This window comes from Arachis duranensis, chromosome 7 (assembly GCF_000817695.3).
Source record: "Arachis duranensis cultivar V14167 chromosome 7, aradu.V14167.gnm2.J7QH, whole genome shotgun sequence".
In the NCBI taxonomy this organism is placed as follows: domain Eukaryota; kingdom Viridiplantae; phylum Streptophyta; class Magnoliopsida; order Fabales; family Fabaceae; genus Arachis; species Arachis duranensis.
Window position 1 is genome coordinate 61,112,242 of NC_029778.3, and position 14,695 is coordinate 61,126,936.

At 38.1% G+C, this 14,695-nt stretch overlaps 1 non-coding gene across 1 annotated transcript; it reads left to right on the forward strand.

Annotated features, from left to right (window-relative positions):
- The first annotated feature begins 14,138 nt into the window (after nucleotides 1–14,138).
- On the forward strand, nucleotides 14,139–14,246 carry LOC127740771 (small nucleolar RNA R71). Its single transcript, XR_008001630.1, has one exon. It is a non-coding gene; the product is annotated as a small nucleolar RNA R71 (small nucleolar RNA).
- The last annotated feature ends 449 nt before the right edge of the window (nucleotides 14,247–14,695 follow it).

The window sequence follows — 14,695 nt, forward strand, 5'->3', positions numbered from 1 at the left end:
TTAGAATATTGTTGGGTTTTGCCCCTAATGCCTTTGGATAAGGTAAGGTTTCACAAGACCCTTGTGTTTAGTTATTTTTGTGAACCCTAGGTTTGATGTGATATGTTACATGATGTTAGATTGAGTTTTGGTGTTTGTTGGAGTTGGTTTGAGGCTTTGGATCGAGTTTGGCCAAGGTATGGTTTTGGTTTTCTTTATGTAATATGTAATGTTTCTGAAAATTTAGGCTAGTTGACCTTAAGATAGGTTTGAATGATGTGATTGTATGATTAATTGTATATAAATGTTATGCTTGATGATAGTTTGGATGGAGGTTGAATAACTTTGGATGTGATGACATATATGTTGTTAGATGATTATTATTGATGAGTTATGTTGGTGGATGTTAATGATGATTTTGATTGTTGGTTATTGTGGCTCATGTTGAAAGTAAATGAGTAAGGAGGTTTGATGAGTTGAATGGATTGGTGAAAATTGTGAATAATGATCATGAGTGTTGATTAATGATTGAATTGGAAATTATGAATTTGTAGTGATTTATGGTGTAATGGTTGAGTGGATTAGGTGTGGATTTAATGGAAATGATATGAAATGGTAAGTTTTTGTGTGCGGTGGTGTTTTATGATAGTTGAGTAGGCTTTGAGTTGGTTTTAAATTGAGAGTTTTGGTAACTTTGGAAGATCATATCTTGAACTACAATTTTTGAAATGCGTTGAATTTTATATCAATTAAAAGATAATTCAAAGAGCTTTTAAACGGTATAGATTTTGTAGAAATCAAAATTTTGTAGAAAGAGATATGATCGTTAGAAAATGATTTAATTTTAAAAAGTTTGGAATTGAAATTTGAATTTTTATTTTAAAATTTTTGAAAATAAAGGTTAAATAAAAATAGAAAAGATACTTTTTTTATTTTTGAATTTAATGATGAAAGAGAAAAATAAGTAAAAAACACAAGACTTAAAATTTTTAGATCTAGCACCCCAAGTTTTAAAAAATTTAAGGGAAAAACACCAAGGGACACCAAACTTAAAAATTTTAAGATCAAAACACAAATAACACATAAGAACACTTTGAAGACTAACAAGAAAACAAAGAACAAGACTAAAGAAATTTAAAGAACACAAGAACATGTAAAGGACACCAAGCTTAAAATTTTTGAAAACCAAACAAAATTTTTTTGAAAAATATAAAGAAAAAAAAGAAGACACCAAACTTAAAGAAATAAAACAAGATTCAAACAAAAATCCACTTCTGGGGCCCACTTGGTGAGTGTTTGGGCTGAGCTTTGATGAGATCCACGTGCTATGAGGCTCCTAGGGCATTGAACGCTGGCTAGAGGGTCCTCTCTAGGTGTTTGGACACTGGGCTCTGCTCTTTAGGCACTGGATGCTTGGAAGGGGGTTGGAAGCTAGCGTTTGACGCTAGTTTTGGGCCTTTTAATCTGAAGCAAAGTATTAACTATTATAAATTAGTGCAAGGAGGTCAGATCCGGACGGGATCTGTAGTGCTTTCTCTGTCTCTGAATCAGACTTTTGCTCCAACTCCTCAATTTTAGCCAGAAAATATCTGAAATTGTACAAAAACACAAAAACTCATAGTAGAATCCAAAAATGTGAATTTAATACTAAAACCTATAAAAACTTAATAAAAACTAAACAAAACATACTGTCACTTGTGTCGGTTCTCACTTGTGTCGGAATAGGATCTCTCTATCCTTTTGCACACTGTCACTGCGCTCAACATTCGTGAGTTTGAAACTCGTCACAGTCATCCCTTCCCAGATCCTACTCGGAATACCACAGACAAGGTTTAGACTTTCCGGATCTCAGGAATGCTGCCAATTGGTTCTAGCCTATACCACGAAGGTTCTAACCTCACGGACTCGGTCCGTGGATCAGAGAACAAAGAGACTATACTCCGGCTGTCGTCCAATGACTACGTTGAACATCATGTAGACCGCTTGTGGTTGTCAGGCACGCGGATCTTGGCTAAGCGAGTAACGAAGATAGTGGGTGATTGTCACGGGTCACCCCTTCATTCTGACCTAACTGAATTAAGTACGAGAGTATATCTTGGAGAAGAAATAAGCGTGAATTGAAAGAGAAACAATAGTACTTGCATTAATTCATGAAGAACAGCAGAGCTCCGCACCTTAATCTATGAGGTGTAGAAATTCCACCGTTGGAAAATACATAAGAGAAAATAGCCTAGGCATGGCCGTGAGGCCAACCAAGCATGAAATTCATCAAAAAGGGTCAAAAAGGTCCAAATACAATAGAAAAAAGTGCTATTTATACTAAACTAGTTACTAAGGATTATAGAAAATAGGTAACTAAGTGCAGATAGTGCAGAAATCCACTTTTGGGGCCCACTTGGTGTGTGTTTGGGCTGAGCATTGAGCTTTACACATGCATAGGCCTTTTCTGGAGTTAAACGCCAGCTTGGATGTTAGTTTGGGCGTTTAATTTCAGTTCTGGTGCCAGTTTTGGTGTTTTACGCCAGAAAAGGGTCTCTGGCTGGTGTTTGAACACCAGTTTAGGCCATCAAATCTCGAGAAAAGTATAGACTATTAAACATTTCCGGAAAGCCCAAGATGTTAGCTTTCCAGCCCAATTGAGAGCGCACCAATTGGACTTCTGTAGCTCCAGAAAAACGCGTTTGAGTGCAGGGAGGTCAGAATCCAACAGCATCTGTAGTCCTTTCTCAGCCTCTGAATCAGATTTTTGCTCAGGTCCCTCAATTTCAGCCAGAAAATACCTAAAATTATAGAAAAACACACAAACTCATAGTAAAGTCCAAAAATGTGATTTTTGCATAAAAACTAATAAAAATCTAATAAAAAGTAACTAAAACATACTAAAAACTATGTAAAAATAATGCCAAAAAGCGTATAAATTATCCATTCATCACAACACCAAACCTAAATTGTTGCTTGTCCCCAAGCGACTAAAAAAAATAGGATAAAAAGAAGAGAAAATACAATAAATTTCAAAATATCAATGAAGCTTAGTGGTGCACGAAATTGTAAATCACACTTTTCACAACTTGTACCACTAACCAGCAAGTGCACTGGGTCATCCAAGTAATACCTTACGTGAGTAAGGGTCGAATCCCACGGAGATTGTTGGCTTGAATCAAGCTATGGTTATCTTGTAATTCTTAGTCAGGATAATAATAACTCTCAGTTTTGATCGGTTGTAAATAAAAAAAGCATGGATTAAATAATACTTGCTATGCAGTAATGGAGAATATGTTGGAGTTTTGGAGATGCTTTGTCTTCTAAATCTCTGCTTTCCCCCTGTCTTCTTCTTCACGCACGCAAGGTTCCTCCTATGGCAAGCTATATGTTGGTGGATCACCGTTGTCAATGGATACCATCCGTCCTCTCAGTGAAAATGGTCCAGGTGCGCTGTCACCGCACGGCTAATCATCTGTCGGTTCTCACTCATGTTGGAATAGGATTCATTGATCCTTTTGCGTCTGTCACTACGCCCAACCCTTGTGAGTTTGAAGCTCGTCACAGTTATTCAATCCCTGAATCCTACTCGGAATATCACAGACAAGGTTTAGACTTTCCGGATTCTCAAGAATGCTGCCAATGGATTCTAGCTTATACCACGAAGACTCTGATTAAGGAATCCAAGAGATACTCATTCAATATAAGGTAGAATGGAGGTGGTTGTCAAGCATGTGTTCATAGATTGAGAATGGTGATGAGTGTCATGGATCATCACATTCATCATATTGAAGTGCGAATGAATATCTTAGATAGAAACAAGCGTGTTTGAATAGAAAATAGAAATAATTGCATTAATCCATCAAGACACAGCAGAGCTCCTCATCCCCAAAAATGGAGTTTAGAGACTCATGCCGTCAAAGAGTACAAAGTTCAGATCTAAAATGTCAAGAGGTACAGAATAAATCTCTAAAAGTTGTTTAAATACTAAGCTATTAACCTAGGTTTACAGAAAATAAGTAAACTAAGATAGATAGTGCAGAAATCTACTTCCGGGGCCCACTTGGTGTGTGCTGGGGCTGAGACTTGAGCTTTTCACGTGCTTGGGCTGTTTCTGGAGTTAAATGCAATGTTGTAACCTGTTTTGGGCGTTTAACTCCAACTTGTAACCTGTTTCTGGCGTTTAACGCCAAAATAGAACATGGAACTGGCGTTAAACGCCAGTTTATGTCATTTATCTTCGAGCAAAGTATGGACTATTATATAGTGCTGGAAAGTCCTAGATGTCTACTTTCCAAAACAATTGAGAGTGTGCCAATTGGACTTCTGTAGCTCCGAAAAATCTATTTCGAGTCCAGGGAGGTCAGAATCCAACAGCATCAGCAGTCCTTTTTCAGCCTGAATCAAATTTTTGCTCAGATCCCTCAATTTCAGCAAAAAAATACCTGAAATCACAGAAAAATACACAAACTCATAGTAAAGTCCAGAAATATGAACTTTGCATGAAAACTAATAAAAACATACTAAAAAGTAGCTAGAACCTACTAAAAACTACCTAAAAACAATGCTAAAAAGCGTATAAATTATCCGCTCATCACAACACCAAACTTAAATTGTTGCTTGTCCCCAAGAAACTGAAAATCAAATAAGATAAAAAGAAGAGAATATAATATAAATTCCAAAATATCAATGAAGCTTAGTTCTAATTAGATGAGCGGAACTAGTAGCTTTTTGCTTCTGAACAGTTTTGGCATCTCACTTTATCGTTTGAAGTTCAGATAGTGTTATTGATTCTCCTAGTTTAGTATGTTGATTCTTGAACACAACTACTTTATGAGTTTTGGCCGTGGCCCTAAGCACTTTGTTTTCCAGTATTACCACCGGAAGCTTTTCACTTGGACCTGCATGCCACAAGCACATGGTTAGGGACAGCTTGATTTAGCCACTTAGGCCTGGATTTATTTCTTTGTTCCCTCCTATCTATTGATGCTCAAAGCCTTGGATCCTTTTTACCCTTGCTTTTTGGTTTTAAGGGCTATTGGCTTTTTCTGCTTGCTTTTTCTTTTTCTTTTATATTTTTTTTGCCATTTTTTTCTTTCGTAAACTTTTGTTATTCTCTGCTTTTTCTTGCTTCAAGAATCAATTTTATGATTTTTCAGATTATCAATAACATTTCTCTTGTTCATCATTCTTTCAAGAGCCAACAATTTTAACATTCATAAAATTCAATATAAAAAATATGCGCTGTTCAAGCATTCATTCAGAAAACAAAAAGTATTGTCACCACATCAATATAATTAAACTAATTTGAAGGATGAATTCGAAACTCATGTACTTCTTGTCCTTTTGTTTTTAGAACATTTTTCATTTAAGAGAGGTGAATGATTTATGGAGTTATTCATAGCTTTAAGACATAGACACTAGACAATGATCATGTAGTAAAGACACAAAACATAAACAAAGATAAAGTGTGAAAATTGAAAAAAAAAACAGAAAAATAAGAACAAGGAAGTTAAGGAATGAGTCCACCTTAGTGATGGCGGCTTGTTCTTCCTCTTGAAGATCTAATGGTGCTCCACCATGTCTCTTCCTTGCCTTTGTTGCTCTTCCCTCAAGGCTATTTGATCTGCAATTAAATGCTCTACCACTGAACTATGGACCCTTGAGATGAACCTCTCCATCTCTCATGACTCAGATGTGGAAGCAACTACCTTCCCTTTCCTCTTTCTAGAGGTTTCTCCAGCCTTAGGTGCCATAACTGGTTATGGAAAAACAAAAAGCAAAGCTTTTTCCACACCAAACTTAAAAAGTTTGCTCGTCCTCGAGCAAAAGAAGAAAGAAGGGAGTAGAAGGAGAAGTGGAGGAGATGGAGGTGTGTGAATGGGTGGGTTTGGGAGGGGAATGGTTTGAATTTGAATGGTGAGGTAGGTGAGGATCCTGTGGGGTCCACATATCCTGAGGTGTTAAGGATTTCTCATCCTTGTACCATTTAGGCGTGTAGAACGCCCTCTTAGTGCAATCCTGGCATTTAATGCCAGACTGCTGCTTGTTTCTGGCGTTAAACGCCAGCTTGCAGCATGTTTCTGGTGTTTAACGCCAGCTTGATGCTCCTTTCTGGCGTTAAATGCCAGTCTGATGCTTCTTACTTGCGTTTAAACGCCAGTAAGCTTATCCTCCAGGGTGTGCTGGTTTTAATGCTGTTTTTGATTTTGCTTTAATTTTTGCAGTTGTTTTTGTGACTTCACATGATCATCAACCTAAAGAAAACACAAAATAACAATGGAATTTTAACATAGATAGATAAAATTGGGTTGCCTCCCAATAAGCGCTTCTTTATAGTCTTTAGCTAGACTATTACTGAGCCTTCAAGATAATGATTGACTCTTTGCCCATTAACAATGAACTTTTTGTCAAAGTCACTATCATGAAGCTCTACATATCCATATGGTGACACACCTGTAATCACATATGGTCTTCTCCACCGGGATTTTAATTTCTCGGGAAATAATCCGAGCCTAGAGTTAAACAGCAGAACTTTCTGCCCTGGCTCAAAGACTCTGGATGACACCTTCTTATCATGCCATCGTTTTGCTTTCTCTTTGTAAATTTTTGCATTTTCGAAAGCATTGAGTCTAAATTCCTCCAGCTCATTTAACTGGAGCAATCATTTTTCTCCAGCTAACTTGGCATCGAGGTTTAGGAATCTGGTTGCGCAGTAGGCCTTTTGTTCCAGTTCCACTGGCAAGTGACAGGCTTTTCCATACACAAGCTGGTATGGAGAGGTCCCTATAGGAGTCTTGAATTCTGTTCTGTATGCCCACAGAGCATCATCCAAGCTTCTTGCCCAATCCCTTCTACGGTTAATCACAGTCCGTTCCAGGATTCTTTTAAGTTCTCTATTAGAGACTTCAGCTTGCCCATTTGTCTGTGGATGATATGGAGTTGCCACCCTGTGGCTAACTCCATATCGAACCATAGCAGAGTAAAGTTGTTTATTGTAGAAATGAGCACCCCCATCACTGATTAGTACTCTAGAGACACCAAATCTACTGAAAATATGTTTCTAGAGGAATTTCAGCACTGTCTTAGTATCATTAGTGGGTGTTGCAATAGCCTCCACCCATTTGGACAAATAATCCACTACCACCAGAATATAAATGTTTGAGTATGATGGTGGGAAAGGCCCCATGAAGTCAATACCCCATACATCAAACAACTAAATCTCTAAGATCCCTTATTGAGGCATGGCATAACCGTGAGGTAGATTGCCAGATCTTTGGCAACTGTCACAATTACGTACAAACTCTCGGGAGTCTTTATAGAGAGTAGGCCAGTAGAAGCCACATTGGAGGACTCTTGTGGCTGTTCGCTCACTTCCAAAATGTCCTCCATACTGTGATCCATGGCAATGCCAGAGGATCTTCTGTGCTTCTTCTTTAGGCACACATCTACAGATTATTCTGTATGCACATCTCTTGAAGAGATATGGTACTTTGCATCCGAGATCAATTTCCTTGATTGCTGCCTACTATACTCTTTGGGTATGAATCTCACAGCCTTGTAATTTCCAATGTCTGCAAACCATGGTACTTCCTAGATGGCAAAGAGTTGCTCATCCGAAAAGGTTTTAGAGATCTCAGTAAGAGGGAGGGACACCCCTTCTACTGGTTCTATTCGGGACAGGTGATCTGCTACTTGGTTCTTTGTCCCCTTTCTGTCTCTTATTTCTATATCAAACTCTTGCAGAAGCAACACCCATCTTATGAGTCTGGGTTTTGAATCCTGCTTTGTGAGTAGATATTTAAGAGCAGCATGGTCAGTGTACACAATCACTTTTGATCCTACTAAATAAGATCTAAACTTGTCAATGGCGTAAACCACTGCAAGTAACTCTTTTTCTGTGGTCATGTAGTTCTTCTGTGTGTCATTTAAAACACAACTGGCATAACAAATGACGTGCAGAAGCTTGTCATGCCTTCGTCCCAACACTGTACCAATGGCATGGTCACTGGCATCACACATTAGTTCAAATGGTAATGTCCAGTCTGGTGCAGAGATGACTGGTACTGTGACCAGCTTAGCTTTTAGAGTCTCAAACGCCTGCAGACACTCCTTATCAAAGATAAATGGCGTGTCAGCAGCTAGCAAATTACTCAGAGGTTTTGCAATTTTTGAAAAATCTTTTATAAACCTCCTATAGAATCCTGCATGCCCCAGAAAGCTTATGATTGCTTTAATATTGGTAGGTGGTGGTAATTTTTCAATTACCTCCACCTTAGCTTGATCCACCTCTATTCCTTTGTTCAAAATTTTATGCCCAAGGACGATTCCTTCAGTCACCATAAAGTGACATTTTTTCCAGTTTAAAACCAGGTTAGTCTCTTGGCACCTTTTCAGAACAAGTGCTAGATGGTCAAGACAAGAGCTGAATGAGTTTCTAAATACTGAGAAGTCATCCATGAAGACTTCTAGAAACTTTTTCACTATATCAGAGAAAATAGAGAGCATGCACCTTTGAAAGGTTGCAGGTGCATTACACAGACCAAATGGCATCCTTCTGTAAGCAAACACTCCAGATGGACATGTGAATGTTATTTTCTCTTGATCCTGGGGATCTACTGCAATCTGGTTGTAACCTGAATAGCCATCCAGAAAGCAGTAGTAATTATGACATGCTAGTCTTTCTAGCATCTGGTCTATGAATGGTAAAGGAAAATGATCCTTTTCTGGTGGCTGTATTAAGTCTTCTGTAGTCAATACAGATACGCCACCCTGTAACTGTTCTTGTAGGAACCAGTTCATTCTTTTCATTATGTACCACTGTCATGCCACCCTTCTTAGGGATGACTTAGACAGGGCTTAACCAGGGGCTATCAGAAATAGGATAAATAATCCTAGCATCTAGTAATTTAGTGAACTCCTTCTGCACCACCTCCTTCATGACTGGATTCAGCCGCCTCTGTGGTTGAACCACTGGCTTAGCGTCATCCTCCAATAGGATCTTGTGCATGTATCTGGCTGGGTAATGCTCTTAAGATCACTGATGGACCACCCAAGAGCTATCTTGTGTGTCCTTAGCACTTGAATTAGTGCTTCCTCTTCCTATGGCTCTAAAGCCGAGCTTATGATTACAGGAAAATTTTCACCTTCTCCTAGAAATGCATAATTCAGGGATGGTAGCAATGGTTTGAGCTCGGGTTTAGGAGGTTTCTCCTCTTCCTGAGGGGTTTTCAGAGGTTCTATTATTCTCTCTGATTCCTCCAGACCAAGCTGAACATCTTTAAAAATATTCTCTAGCTCTGACTCGAGACTCTCAGCCATATTGATCTCCTCTACTAGGGAGTCAATAACATCAACGGTCATGCAGTCATTTGATGTGTCTGGATGCTTCATTGCTTCAACAGCATTCAGCTTGAACTCATCCTCATTGACTCTCACGGTCACTTCCCCTTTTTCGACATCAATTAGGGTTCGTCCAGTTGCTAGGAAAGGTCTTCCTAGGATGAGAGTTGCACTCTTGTGCTCCTCCATCTCCAGCACTACGAAATCAGTGGGGAATGAAAATGGCCCAAGTGTAACAATCACATCCTCAATCATGCCTGATGGGTATTTAATCGAGCCATCAGCAAGTTGAAGACAGATCCTGGTTGGTTTGATTTCTTCTGCCAAGCCAAACTTTCTGATAGTGGATGCAGGTACTAGGTTGATACTTGCCCCAAGATCACATAGAGCTATCTTGGTACAAGTCCCCTCTATTGTGCATGGTATCATAAAGCTTCCAAGATCCTTAAGCTTCTCTAGTAAGCTTTTCAGAATAACTGCACTGCATTCTTCAGTGAGGTAAACTTTTTCAGTTTCTCTCCAATCCTTCTTATGACTTAAGATCTCTTTCATGAACTTAGTATAAGAGGGTATTTGCTCAAGTGCCTTTGCAAACAGAATCTTTATTTCAAGAGTCCTGAGATAGTCTACAAAGTAGGCAAATTGCTTATCCTGTTCTGCTTGGCGGAGTTTCTGAGGATAAGGCATTTTGGCATTGTATTCATCAACCTTAGTTACTGCAGGTTTATTTCCTACAGATGTGGTTGGAGAAGCCTTTTTAGAGGGATTGCTATCAGCACTTGTATGTGTCTGATCCCTCACTGGCGTTTGAATGCTAGGGTTGGAAGCTGGATTGGCATTGGACGCCAACTCCTTACCTTTTTTTGGTGTTTGAATGCCAGAACTGAGCATCCCTTGGGCATTTAACGCCAACTCCTTGCCTATTTGTGGCATTTGAACGCCAGAACTGAGCACAGGTTGGGCGTTTAACGCCAACTCTCAACCCTTTTCTGGCATTTGAGCACCAGAATTATTCCTCTCTGGGCTCCTACTGTCCTTAGAGGGATTTTGGGTAGCAGTTTGTTCATTTCTTGGCTTCCTGCTGCTTTGAAGTGAGGTATTTAATGTTTTTCCACTTCTTAATTGAACTGTTTGGCACTCTTCTGTTATTTATTTTGATAACTGCTATTTTGTTTGCTTCAACTATACTTCCATATTCATATTAGCCATTCTTGTGTCTTGTAGTATCTCCTTGAATTCGGCTAGCTGTTTTGTTAGAAAATCTAATTGCTGATTGAATCCAGTAACTTGTTCTGTAGGACTGAGTTCAGCAGTTACTGTTTTAGCCTCTTTTTTCATGGAAGACTCACTACTTAGGTACAGATGCTGATTTCTGGCAACTGTATCAATGAGCTCTTGAGCTTCTTCAATTGTCTTTCTCATGTGTATAGATCCACCAACTGAGTGGTCCAAAGACATCTGAGCTTTCTCTGTAAGCCCATAGTAGAAGATGTCTAACTGCACCCACTCGGAAAACATTTCAGAAGGGAATTTTCTTAGCATCTCTTTGTATCTCTCCCAGGCATCATAAAGAGATTTATTATCTCCTTGTTTAAAGCCTTGGACATTCAACCTTAGCTGTGTCATCCATTTTGGAGGGAAATATTGATTCAGGAATTTTTCTGAGAGTTGTTTCCATGTCCTTATGCTAGCCTTAGGTTAGTTATTTAACCACCTCTTAGCTTGGTCTTTTACAGCAAATAGAAACAGTAATAATATGTAGACATCCTAATCTACTTCCTTATCATGTACTGTGTTAGCAATTTGTAAGAACTATGCCAGAAACTCAGTAGGTTCTTCCTGTGGAAAACCGGAATACTGGCAATTTGGCTGCACCATGATAATGAGCTGAGGATTCAACTCAAAACTACTGCATCCGATGGAGGGTATACAGATACTACTCCCATATGAAGCAGTAGTATGGTTATCATATGACCCTAGAGTCCTTCTGGACTGTTAATTTCCAATTAGGTCCATGATGGAGTAAGGGAGATGATGTAGATAAAAGTTTTATTTTATTTTATTATATTTATAAAAAAAATTTTTGAAATAATAAAATAAAATAAAAACTAAAATAAAAATAAAAAAGATTTGAAAATATTTTATGAGGATTTTCGAAAAAGTGAGGAGAGAGAAAGTGGTTAGGATATTTTTGAAAAAGATACGATTTTAAAAAAAAAACTTAAAAGGATATGGTTTGAAAAATTTTTACCAAGTTAACCCAAGGGATTCGAAAATTATGGGCAATTAAAGGAAAAGATATTTTTTTATTTTTGAATTTTATTATGAAAGAGAAGAACACACAAAAGACACAAGACTTAAAATTTTTAGATTCAATGCTCCTTATTTTCGAAAATTTTGGAGGAAAAACACCAAGGCACACCAAACATAAAAATGTTAATATCAAAACACAAAGAAGACCCAAGAACACCTTGAAGACTCACAAGAACAACAAGAACAAAAGAAAGAACACCAAACTTAAAATTTTTAGAAAACCAGAATAAAATTTTCGAAAACTAAAGAAAAATTAAAAGAGAACACCAAACTTAAAATTTGGCACAAGATTTAATCAAAGAAAAATTATTTTTGAAAAAGTTTTAAAAAGAATATACCAAATTACCAAGAACACAAGCATAATGCTCTAGCCAACTGAGCTATAAATTTAACGTGTTTTAAAAAGGTATTTTTAAAGGAAAATAAAAACATGCAATTGACACCAAACTTAGGATATGAAACTAAACTCAAACAAAAGACTCCAAGAAAAAATTATAAACTAATAAAGAAAAATAATATTTTTGAAAGATTTTTAAAAGGAATAATAAAAGATGCAATCCTAGTGACTCTAAACCAAAAAGACAAATTTTTCCTAATCTAAGTAACAAAATAAACCGTCAGTTGTTTAAACTCGAACAATCCCCGGCAACGGCGCCAAAAACTTGGTGCACAAAATTGTAAATCACACTTTTCACAACTCGTACCACTAACCAGCAAGTGCACTGGGTCGTCCAACTAATACCTTACGTGAGTACGGGTCGAAACCCATGGAGATTGTTGGCTTGAAGCAAGCTATGGTTATCTCGTAATTCTTAGTCAGGATAATAATAATTCTTAGTTTTGATCGGTAGTAAATAAAAAGCATGGATTAAATAATACTTGTTATGCAGTAATGGAGAATATGTTGGAGTTTTGGAGATGCTTTGTCTTCTAAATCTCTGCTTTCCCCCTGTCTTCTTCTTCATGCACGCAAGGTTCCTCCTATGGCAAGCTATATGTTGGTGGATCACCGTTGTCAATGGCTACCATCCATCCTCTCAGTGAATATGGTCCAGGTGCGCTGTCACCGCACGGCTAATCATCTGTCGGTTCTCACTCATGCTGGAATAGGATCCATTGATCCTTTTGCGTCTGTCACTACGCCCAATCCTTGTGAGTTTGAAGCTCGTCACAGTCATTCAATCCCTGAATCCTACTCGGAATACCACAGACAAGGTTTAGACTTTCTGGATTCTCAAGAATGCTGCCAATGGATTCTAGCTTATACCACGAAGACTCTGATTAAGGAATCCAAGAGATACTCATTTAATCTAAGGTAGAACGGAGGTGGTTGTTAGGCACGCGTTCATAGATTGAGAATGGTGATGAGTGTCACAGATCATCACATTCATCATATTGAAGTGCGAATGAATATATTAGATAGAAACAAGCGTGTTTGAATAGAAAACAGAAATAATTGCATTAATCCATCGAGACACAGCAGAGCTCCTCACCCCCAACAATGGAGTTTAGAGACTCATGCCATCAAAGAGTACAAAGTTCAGATCTAAAATGTCAAGAGGTACAGAATAAATCTCTAAAAGTTGTTTAAATACTAAGCTAGTAACCTAGGTTTACAGAAAATGAGTAAACTAAGATAGATAGTGCAGAAATCTACTTCTGGGGCCCACTTGGTGTGTGCTAGGGTTGAGACTTGAGCTTTTCATGTGTCTAGGTTGTTTCTGGAGTTAAATGCCAGGTTGTAACCTGTTTTGGGCGTTTAACTCCAACTTGTAACCTGTTTCTGGCGTTTAACGCCAGAATGGAACATGAAACTAGCTTTAAACGCCAGTTTACGTCATTTATCTTCAAGCAAAGTATAGACTATTATATATTGATGGAAAGCCCTGGATGTTTACTTTCCAACGCAATTGAGAGCGCGTCAATTGGACTCTTGCAGCTCCAAAAAATCTATTTCGAGTGCAGGAAGGTCAGAATCCAACAGCATCAGCAGTCCTTTTTCAGCCTGAATCAGATTTTTGCTCAGATCCCTCAATTTCAGCCAGAAAATATCTGAAATCACAGAAAAACACACAAACTCATAGTAAAGTCTAGAAATATGAACTTTGCATGAAAACTAATAAAAACATACTAAAAAGTAGCTAGAACATACTAAAAACTACCTAAAAACAATGCCAAAAAGCGTATAAATTATCCGCTCATCACTTAGTTCTGCTGGATGCAGCTTGCATTCCAGTCAGACTCTGAGAAATCATATTGACTTTCTGAGTCAATATTTTATTCTGAGCCAATATGGCATTCAGAGTATCAATCTCAAGAACCCCTTTCTTCTGAGTCATCCTATTATTCACAGGATTTCTTTCAGAAGTATACATGAACTGGTTATTTGCAAGCATTTCAATGAGTTCCTGGGCTTCTGCAGGGGTTTTCTTCAGATGAAGAGATCCACCAGCAGAGTGGTCCAATGACATCTTGGACAATTTAGACAGACCATCATAGAATATACATAAGATGCTCCATTTTGAAAGCATGTCAGAAGGACACTTTCTGATCAATTGCTTGTATCTTTCCCAAGCTTCATAGAGGGATTCACCTTCCTTCTATCTGAAGGTTTGGATTTCCACTCTAAGCTTGCTCATCTTTTGAGATGGAAAGAATTTGGCCAAGAAAGCATTAACCAACTTTTCCCAAGAGTTCAGGCTTTCTCTAGGTTGTGAGTCCACCCATATTCTAGCTCTGTCTCTTACAACAAAGGGGAAAAGCATAAGTCTGTAAACCTCAGAATCAACCCCAATGGTCTTAATAGTGTCACAAATTTGTAAGAATTTAGCTAAGAACTAATGAGGATCTTCCAATGAAAGTCCATAAAACTTGCAATTCTGCTGCATTAGAGAAACTAATTGAAGCTTAAGCTCAAAGTTGTTTGCTCCAATTGCAGGAATTAAGATGCTTCTTCCATAGAAGTTAGAAGTTGGTGTAGTAAAGTCACCAAAGTTGTCCGGCTGCCATGTCTGCCTCTTTTTCAAAATTTGCTGTAAGGTCCTCTCTGGAGTATTGTGCTTTAGCTTCTTGTTCCGAGGGT